Below are 11,336 nucleotides of genomic sequence, written 5' to 3'. Positions count from 1 at the left end.
CCTAGCCTAATTTCTTATCTCTGTATACTCTCCAATTACTGTGTATCACCCTGGAATTGGGCATTTGTGCCTTCGCTTTTTTCTCCATCACAATTTTTAATCAGTGCAATCCATAGGGAACCCTTTAATCAGGGAGCCTATTTATTTAACTCCTTTACTGGAGGACTTCATAAGCCCAATATTCCTCATCTTCATGCACAGTTGCTGACAAGTCCATAGGTAGATCATAGGCTTAGAGCTGTCTTTCAGAATGTTTCTCTTTGCATCGCCATGCCTAACAATGTGCATTATTTATTAATACTGGGGCTGTAATCAGCTCTATTTTTTAATTCCCTGAAATGCAAAATTCAAGATGCTATATAACAGCACTTTTCTAATATATCAAATTATTGGAAAGTGTAGTTGCTATTAATATCACAACAAGTATATCTCATTGTTTCAACATTTATTAATTCTTCAGTTGTATTAACATTTTTATACATGATTGTGGAATTTTCAATTAGATTGCAAAGTCCTCATAAACAGCAATTATCTATTATACCTCTGTTTCAATGACAGTATCTTGAAATGTTTTATAAATCATTGCTATCTATTAACATGGTTTCATATTTCTTGTTCTTTTTGGAAATAACTGAACTGGGAAATTGGGAGGCTTGGATTCAAGTAGTGGTTCTGATATTAAGTATGAAATGTGGGACAATAATTAATCTTTCAGCTTTAATGTCATCAATTTAAAATGAGGGAGTTGAGGCAAATGATATTTAATATCATTTCCAATTTTTAATTCTCTTAAACCACAAGACTATGACACTGTAATAGTATATGGGTTGAATCAGTGGATAAATGGTTGAAATAATTATGTCAAAGTAGACTTTATTCACTCATTAAGAAATTCCTTAGTATACTACATGGCTTTGAAAATAATGCATATTGGAATGCATTTTCTAATCAAAGAAATGTCACAAATGAAAATATACATAGTAATCAAACCTTTTATTTAATTACCTTAATGAAAAGCTACAATGGCAGGGTTTCTTCAAACTTAACATCTTTGTGGAAAAAAAAAAAAAAGATGCCCCGAAAGATCAGCTCCATGGAATATGCTTGTCTACATTTTCCCTATCTATGAAACCACCCCTCTGTGAGTCCTTCTTTGACTCAGCCACGTAAAACTATTGAAGTCCTACTGTGTGCAAGAGGCTGAGACTGCATTCATATCTAAAATATGTAATTCTAATAGCAGAGGTTGGCAAGTTTGCTACAAAATAAAACGGTGAAAGCATGCTGGACCACACAATTGGATTTCACTTCTAATTTATTGGAGACATCAACCCTTTTAAGTCTCCGTGTTTACACCCACAGAGAGACAGAAAGGCAGAAGGAGTCCTAGTTAGGAAAAGGGAATATCGACAGGCAACTAATGAGAAAAATACTATCTTGACAATGAAATTTAATCCAACAAAGACTTATTAAGTCCTTGCTTTGTGCCTACCACTGTGCTGAAAAATCTACATGCTGCAAATTTGGGCATTAAGCTCAGCTGGGCAAAATGTAGATTAATCATACAAAAGCATTCAGAGAATACAAGCAAAGATTTCTTTCTTTTTTTTTCATTTTACCATTGTGATAATCATCAAAAGCTCAGTTTACATGCCGCTCTGTTGCTTTGCATGACTACCCTACACACCCATGGAGTTCCAGATGCAGCTGAATGAAGTCGATAAACCTACGAGGTAAATTGTACAGTTGGAGTTAGTCTGCAGCAGTTCGCGGGAGCAATGCTGAAGCACCAAGTGGAACTTCAGGAGGACTGGCCGGGTTTGTAACCACTAAAACATCAAAATGAACAAATAAACATGAAGGACAGAAAAAAAAAAAACTTTTAAAAGCTACCTCCTAAAATACACAGAAGCACAGATAGGGGCCTGCAACATGAGCATTGGAATCAATTCTCTCATACAGAAATGAATGAAAATGAAACAAGCATTTTAGGATCCACTCAAATAGATGCTCCATTTTCTTCTTTTTCCTCCCCTTTTCTGTCTTAGACATTTCATACAAATCGCACCTGGTGAAATCTGTTTAGGAAACTGCATACATTTAAAATCCTTGAGTTTTTATACTCTGTGGAATAAGGTTTGTGCCCTTAAATAGCTTTCCCTAGTCTACACGGATTAAAATGTCTGACAGAAATCAAGACAGACAAAGTCAGTGTCTGAAATGTCATTTAAGCATTTAATTATTAAAATTGAATTGCAACCTAACTTTGGAGCCAGAACCTTCTACTATACAAGTGAACCCATTTCCTTTGCCACCCCCATCACTCACTTGTTTCATCTTACTTATCTACATTTTGTTACAAAGGAAAGCTACCAGTGAGCATAAGAAAAAAATATATTCATTGCCTGGTATATGCTAATTTTATTCCTTAGTACAAATCGAATAACTCCAGAAAAATAGATAAAAGTAGGTGTGCTAAGCAAAAAAAGGGACCCCCAACAAGGTCCACATCCTGATCTCTGGTAACTGTGGATATGTTTCCCACACAGAGAGGAAGTAAGGTTGCAGATGAAATTAAGTTTGCTAATCAACTACCCTTAAAAGGGGGGGGTTATATTAGATTATCTAGGAGGGCCACCTGTAATCACAAAGGTCCTTAAAAGTAGAAGGAGGAGGCAGAAGTAGAGGTTACATGTTGCAATGTGAGAAGATGGGTAGGGGGCTATATGCCAAGAAATGTGAGTAGCCTCTAGAAGCTGTTAAAAGAAAAGGAGCACATTCTCTCCCAGAGCCTCCAGAATCCACATCGCCTGGCCAACACCTTGATTTTAGCACAAAGAGACCCATTTTGCATTTCTGACGTCAAGAATTGTAAGGTGACAAATAGGTATTGTTTCAAACCATTCTGTCCCTGGTAATTTTTTACGGAGCAGTAGAAAACTTATACAGTGAGTCATGGAGCCTGGTTATGGTGGGAGTAGGGGGAAGCGAAGCAGTTTGCAGGCTTCACATATTCAAATTTGAATTGGTTTCCATTACTGAATCCATCTGTAGGGCATTGCAAACCAGCATGCCAGTCTAACAATTATACCTACTTTATAAAACGCTCAAATATATACTGTGTTGTATATTTTGCATTAAAAATGTTAGTTTAGTAACTGTAAAAACAGTATAATAGTCTTTATAATCTTATTTTTCCATTTATTATTCTTTTAATATAGTGAAAACACCAAAAACATAAAACCAAAGCAAAACAAAACCAATAAATAAATATTAATAAATAAAGTAGACTAAGTTGCTGGAATACCCTTGTGAGGTAAAACTAATTCAAATTTACATGTCGGTCCTGTCTTATCAGATATCTAATACTGAATTTAGGGAAATCCATGGACTTTCAGGTCAGAAAACCAGAATTTCTTTTCCTGACATCAACCATAAGTTGAACAACCTTGGGCCACTCACTTATGTCTTCTGAACCGTGATTCATCTTTGAAAATATAAATGATAATCTCTCAATTTTAAGGATGCAATGAAGATTCAGAGAGATTTTATAAATAAAACAGATTTTACATTGCAAAGTGTCCTTATTAACAATAATGGTGAATTGAGCCCAGAATTATGTCTACAGGCCAAAGTATTTAGGGAGCTGTTACATTCACAAAAAAAAAAAAAAAAAATCCATGAATTTAGAAGAAATGAATTTTTCTCACCACTACTATGTGTTAAAAAAAAAAAAAAAAAAACCTCATAATAAATGCCTTGATTTCCTGATTTTCAGGAATGGCCTAATCTACACTGCAGAGACTTACAGAATCCTAAGCAGTGCCTGACTGGAGTTACCATATTTGTACATAATGCCTCTCGTCTGTTTCCTTCTTTCTTGTTCTTTGTTTTATACTTGTGAGGAAAAAAAAAAACAAAACACTTTAGGAGGATGAGTTCTTTGCATAAAACCTTGTGCTTTTCAGAAAAAAAGGAGAAAAATAAATGCACTAAATAAATAGTAAGTGTTGGCATTTTATGATTCGTTGGGAAATGAGAATATTCACAACCTGATCAGAACACAGGGACTCAAAGTAATTCTTCTATAGTAGGGCAGGTAGTCAGATATAATGTTGGCCATCTGGAGTTTAATTTTAAAGCATAATTTGATGATATAACCTACATTTTCTAATACTTACCATGTATTATTTCCATATTAAATGCCACAGGAGCAACTTATTTCATTTACCATCTTCGTGAGAAAAATGAATTCTTAAGCTTATATAAAAGGGACATTTTTAAGCATGAGGGAAAAACAAATCCATGAGGCAATAGCAGAACAATCATATTTTATTACTACTACTATTTGGCTTTCAAACCCTGTTTACATTTCATATTTGAAAGAGACTTGGTGAGCCATATCTAAAATAAAATGTTTTTATTTCTTCCTTTTTTTACCTTATGGCTTTTTCAAGTCTCTGAGTTTTTTTCCACCCAAGTTTATAGACATTTCCATTTTCTGCACATTACTTCACTGATATCTTAATTTTCACTTTAGAAGCACTAGAATGATAACATTTGTGGTACCCATAATTTGTTAAATTTATTACGGCCTATTAAAATGTTCTATTCATTTGTGATTTTGCCCCTTGGATCTCATTATATACATTCCATGTGTTAAGAAATAGCATTAGTAATAAAGCATGTAATTCAGTTAACTCTTTTATTCTGGAGGAGCAAGGTAGTCTTGGCTTTTAAAAAAAATGTTTAATTTCAGTTATTAATGACAACTGCTTATATTGGCAGATCATGAATTAACTAGGGATGGCATTTATTATCTGCGCTCAGTTTGAGAACCTGAAAAAAAGAAAAACATAATAAAAAAAAAAAAACAGAGATACATGGCTGAGCCAGAGACTTACATACTGCAACAACTGATCAATAAAAGGAGAAACCTTTCCAGTGGGTAATTAGTAATTGGTAGCAGACATTTCCCAGAACATAATGAAAGACGGCAAAGCCTCTTTAATGATATAGTTGATAAACTGTACTTAAAATGCATAGTGATAGTTCCTGCCACTCATTGATTGCTTACTATGTGTCCACTCAAACCTTATTTAGTGTCATAATATTAATACTATACGTAAATATTCCTGTTATTCTGCATTTTATAGGGGAGGAAACCAGTGCCCACAGAGGGAACATGCCCACAGTCACACAGTTGCTAAGTGATCCACAGATCGGTTCTTACCAGGCAATATCGTGGCCTCGATTGAACTTCGATCAGTTGATGAACAGGCACTGATACTGCCGCATGTGTTGCTAAGAGCACGGGTATAACTAAACCACGCTCTAGCACAGGCCAGCTTATTTAAAAGTAAATTATGGTAGAATCTGGACTACACAAGAAAACTAGTCCCCAGGAGAATAAATCAATTATTTTAGCCACCTCTGATAAGAATTTTTCACAAATTCCTTAGGCTGAAAAATTAGACATCTGATCTGAACTCCACCAGACATTATCTGCAGTTTGTTGTTACCTTTAAGTCAATTGTAAAGGAAAAGAAATACAGTTCACTTTCCACCATGTGGGCTTACATTGTTTTCTTAAAGTTCAATTAACCTTCCTGCTTTGTTTTACAGAGATCAGCTGTTCTCAATTCTGGCTACATATCTGAATTACTTGGGAAACAAACAAACAAAAAAATATATTGATACCTGGATTAAATCCCCAAATTATTTTGGGATAGAGCTCAGTCTCTATGTCAGAAGGGTCAAAAATCTACTTTGGCCCTAAAATAAAATGGGAAATTGTCCTAATATCAATCTACCGTGGCTGCTAGAAATATCAGCACCCAGTCACCATATATTTATAAACCTAAGTAGGGTAGGTACATTTGCTTATTCCTCTCTCTATGTGTTTTGCCTATTTGAATTTTATTTTATCATTTCTATTGTAGTCACTATAAATGTGATTTGCCATAAAATATTTCAAATCCTTTTGAGTGCCACATTTTGAAAATGATTACAGAAAACTTAAATGAGTATTCTTTCTCATTCACTTTATCTACTCTGTGAAAAATGGTTAGGTGTTTTTTTTTAAACTATAATGCATTCAAGAAAAAGTAATTTATAATTAGAATCAGCCATATTTGGGGGCTTGTTCAGAAACAGGATAAATGATACAGTTTTATTATTATTTAGTATCAGAATAAACTATTAATACATGCCATTAGAAATACAAGAAAATTCACCTTCATAAAGTTATCTAACACTTAGCATGAGACACACATGACCTATTTTGCCTCTCAGTTAGCAACCAGTCTTATACAAGTGGTGATGGCTCTATTTTTCATCATGTTATCAATGCCTATTGCCATTCCTGACTTTATTCCCATATGTTCAAATGCTAGTTCTTCCTTTAAGGCTAGGAACTCCCCAGATATAATGCCATCACTAGGCAGCAATACGAAACATTTTTAAAACCATGTCTTTAACTACCTCCTCTTCCTTTGAGCATTTCTTATGCTATGTATTTTTTAACTTTCTCTTTATCCCAAATATCTCATGTCATTCTACTGACATATTGCATCAAAACCATCTAGGACAAATCACCCTTCCTCTTTCCTGTGACTTCTGTGCAATAACTTGTGAATACCCATGATTGATAACACGAGCATTAATGCATTACCCTTTAGATGATGTGTTGCTCCCCTCAGATAATACAGTATCTTAACCAATGAAAATCCTTGGTGCCATAAAGAAAATCTTTCATGAGTAATATTAATATAAATTTCAAGAATTGTTTTTCTGAGGGTTGAGAGAACTTTCAGGAAGAAGATTGAGGAAGGAGATTGAACTCCTGAAATCAGGAGTACTTCATCTATTCTTCCTTCAACTGGAAATAGCACTGGACTTGGAGTTGATACTTACGCTTTGCCATTCATTAGCAATTCAAAAACATTGCTTGGTTCCCTGCTTTGCTCACAGGATCTGTCTTTGAATTCTGGCTTTACCATTCATTTACTCTATAAGGCAAGATAATTCCTCTAAACCTCAGTTTCCTATTATATAACGTGGGGGAAAACTGGGAGTACTTATATCAGAGTATAGCAAACAGATTTAAGTTAGACAATCTGGCAAATCCTAATCTTTGTGTGCATGGCAATCACTTGGGAAATTGTTCAATACTCTCAAGCCCCTTAACCCCACAGTCATATAATACAGTGTTTAGGAAAACAAACAGATGATTGTGATGGACACCAAATTTTGAGAATCACTGTGCTACAAACCATGTAAAACACTGAGAACGATATTTGTTTATTATTACTACTATTACCATCAACACCTTCATTATTTTGGCTGAGGCTGAGATGCTGCTGTAGTAGGCAATACAGTGGGAGTCTGGTCCACCTATTACCAGGACATTTAGTTATGGTAGACCCAGCACCCGGGATTACAGCCTACCTCTGCTGCTGCCCCCAACCAACACAAATGTGTGGCTAAGAGTTGGTGAAAGATGAGCAGGTTATTACTGTCATAGTCAAGTGGGTCCTATTCTGGAAGGACACTGGGGAAAGTTAAGAAAGTTAAGAAGATAGATTTCAAAGGCAAATCCAAAGGGGGATTCTTAGAAATTTCCAGATGATTTTCCCTGCTTCTGGCAGACACACCCTGCTTCCCGTTGGCTAAAAAGCTTAACTAAAATGAGTGTCAGATGATATAGTGTATCTCACCTCACACGGCGGGCTCAGATGAGATTAGCCTTACAGAAGGGAGCTACATCTACTATACAGCTTTAAAGAGCTGGGGATAATAAAGACAGGAAATTAGGCCCTGGATGATTATTTAGCAAAAACAATAACAGAAACTTCCAGATACACACAACATATTAATACATGCCAGGAAATAATTCTGTCCTTTAAAATCTGGATTGCAACAATTCATCAAGGGCCTCTCATTAATAAAGTGAATTTAGGTATGCTCGATGTGGGTGGGATAGAAAAGTCTCAGAATTTGCATTGTTCTGGACAGTCATTCTCAAAATTTGTAGTGTAAAAGAACTCTGGGACAGTGACTTTCGTTTTGTTTTTTTTTTAAATCACAACCAACAGTAAGAAATAAATTTTGCATTCCTATCCCATAAACACATGCACAAAAGGGAAGCTTCATAAAACAATATTTTCTGTTATTTTATGCAGTGAACTGTTACATTTTTTAAAACCATATATATGCCTTTCTATTCCATTCTACTTCCATTCCATTCTTGTCTTTAATTTTAAAATGCTGGTTAAGATTCCCTAAATTGATTTTATAATCTATCACTGGGACTCAATAACAGTATAAAAAATGACCCTTGTTAAAAATGGAGATCTCAGCCTTATCTCCACCCCAAGATATGCATTTAGTAGTTCTGGAGTAGAAGTCAGGAATGTGCATTTTATAAGCAGCCTAGGTGATTCTGATTTCTAGAAATACTGTGGCCTGTAGAGTTAAAAACTGCATTCAGACATAGCTGACCTTGCCTCCCTGATGTCTTTCACCTTCCTGTTCTGGTGTTTTCTTGCTCTACTGAAAAGCAGAACTGTAACCAACCTTACCTAGGACTGATCTGATGCCTGCCACCATTTTAACAGATGAATAAACTAAGGCCCTGACAGGGTAAGTACCAGACATAAATTTAAAACCACCTTCAGGTTTTTAAATTCCTGCATGTTTTATGCAGATCTCAGAGATCAAGTCAACAACAACTAAAAATAAAAACTAAAAACTCCTCAAATGCAATCTATGGTTTACTTAGTTCATGCAGAGCTTTCCCCCCAAGGCTACTTTTATGGGTAGAAAATAGGAACATGCTAAACCAATTTGATTCAGCTCCACTTTTTTAATGTATATTTATCTTACCACAAATTGGAAAACTTAACTTCAACTACAAATGTAACTCTGGGGGGAAAGAAAAAAAACATTTTCAGTGTGCTCTGGAGTTATATCAGTAAAGCAGGCCATTACAGGGCCGAGAGCTGATTAAACCAACCTGTGAGGATATTTTCCATTATTGCCAAAGAATCATATATATTGTACTACTTGTCTAAAATTTAAAATGGTTTCTCAAATAAAACCAGAAGCAATTTTACTACCACTCCCAGGATGTCACTACAAAAAAGTAAATACAACCCATTTTATTTGTCTACAATATTGACATACATAATTTATTTTGAGGAGATGAACAGCTAAGTGCGTTTTAATTAGTTCAGCTTACTTGATTATATTTACTCCCTACCATCAAGAACAAAATGATTATTTCACATAGCTTCTGGTAAGGAATTTAGAAATTACAGAACTCTATCACTCTTTTAAAAACCTGTAATCAATATAAATATATCCAAATAATAGCCAAAACAAATACCTTTGCCTGATTTTAATTGATATTAATCAGTTATTTTATATTAATAATTAAAGGAGATCATTATGTAGGTTAAGAAATATTTTATACTGAGTTTCCTTAAGATAACATTAAAAATTCCACAAACACTTTATCATGGATATAGAAAATATTCGAAGTTATTTATCCACTTTTTTATGATTTAGTAGACTAAAATATTTACTAAATATTATTGAATGAGTGAAGTAGCAAGTAAGAGAATGATTTTTAAGTCTCATATCTTCAAGGTGCTTTAAATATTTGAATTATCGCTGACAAAGAAATTTGTGAGGCAATTTAGTGGTCTAAACAAAGGACTTGGAGGGGCACAAGAGAAGTGGGAAGTGTTTGGCTAATATTTCAAAAGCATGCTGGTGTCCATGTATGTGCAAAGATATTGCAAATTGCAAATAATTCACATTTTTGCTTACAAAATCTGTGAAGTCAATGTAATGACAATTATTAGTAAATAAGATATAGTAAATATTTTCAAGAAATAAAACTTTAAAACTCCTTTATCATGTTTTCCACTTCTTCATTAAAATTTTCCACATGATTACTCTGTTTTACTATACCTAGTTGGTTAAATTACCATTTAAACCACTCATTATATATAATACTAAAAAGGAAGAAAAATCATTTTTTCTTCCAGTGATGAGGTTTGTGCTATATATTCAAACTACAAGAACATTCATAGAAAACCCCAAAGATTCTGCCATGAGATTGCTGGCATTGATAAACAAATTCAACAAAGTCTCAGGTTACAAAATCAGTGTACACAAATCAGTAGCATTCCTATATGCCAACAACAGCCAAACTAAGAGCCAAATCAAAGAATAAATAATCTTCACAATAGCAACAAAGAAAATAAAATGCCTAGGAATATATTTAACTAAGGAGGTGAAAGAATTCAACAGGGAGAATTATGAAACACTGAGGAAGGAAATAGCAGAGGACATAAACAGGTGGAAAACCATACCATACTCATGGGTTGGCAGAATCAACATTGTTAAAATGTCTGTGCTACCCAAAGTGATCTACAGATTCAATGCAATCACTATTAAAATGCCAACAGCATTTTCGCAGATCTAGAAAAAATAATTCTACACTTTGTATAGAACCAGAGAAGACCCAGTATAGCAAAAGCAATCTTAAGCAACAAGAACAAATTGGGAGGCATCAATTTACCAGATATTCAAGCTATACTACAAGGCTATAGTAACTAAAACAGCATGGTACTGGCACAACAACAGAGACATACACCAGAGGAACAGAACTGAGAACCCAGATATAAAACCATCCTCATGTAGCCATCTAATCTTTGACAAAGGAGACAAAAACATACACTGGGGAAAAGAATCCTTATTCAATAAATGGTGGTGGGAAAACTGGATAGCCACATGTAGAAGACTGAAATAGCATCTGTGCCTCTCACCTCTCTCAAAAATCAACTTACAGTGTATAACAGACTTAAATCTAAAGCATGAAACTATAAGAATTCTAGAGGACAATGTTGCAAAAACTCTTGCAGACATTGGCCTAGGGAAAGAATTTATGAAGAAGACCCCAAAGGCAATCACGGTGACAACAAAAATAAATAAATGGGACTTGCTCAAATTAAAAAACTTCAGCACAGCCAAGGAAACTATCATGAGAGCAAACAGGCAACCTACAGAATGAGAGAAAATATTTTCATTCTATGCATCCAAGAAAGGGCTAATAGCTAGAATCTATATAAAACTCAGAAAAATCAGCAAAAAAAAAATCAACCCCAGTAAAAAGTGGGCAAAGGACATGAACAGAAACTTTTCAAAAGAAGATAGACTAATGGCCAACAAACATATGAAAAAATGCTAAACATCTCTAATCATCAGGGAAATGCAAATCAAAACCACAATGAGATATCACCTATCTCCAGTGAGAATGGCCTTTA

The sequence above is a fragment of the Propithecus coquereli genome, unplaced genomic scaffold (assembly GCF_000956105.1).
Source record: "Propithecus coquereli isolate 6110/MARCELLA unplaced genomic scaffold, Pcoq_1.0 Scaffold518, whole genome shotgun sequence".
NCBI classification, from domain to species: Eukaryota; Metazoa; Chordata; class Mammalia; order Primates; family Indriidae; genus Propithecus; species Propithecus coquereli.
Note: the sequence above shows the minus strand (reverse complement) of the source record.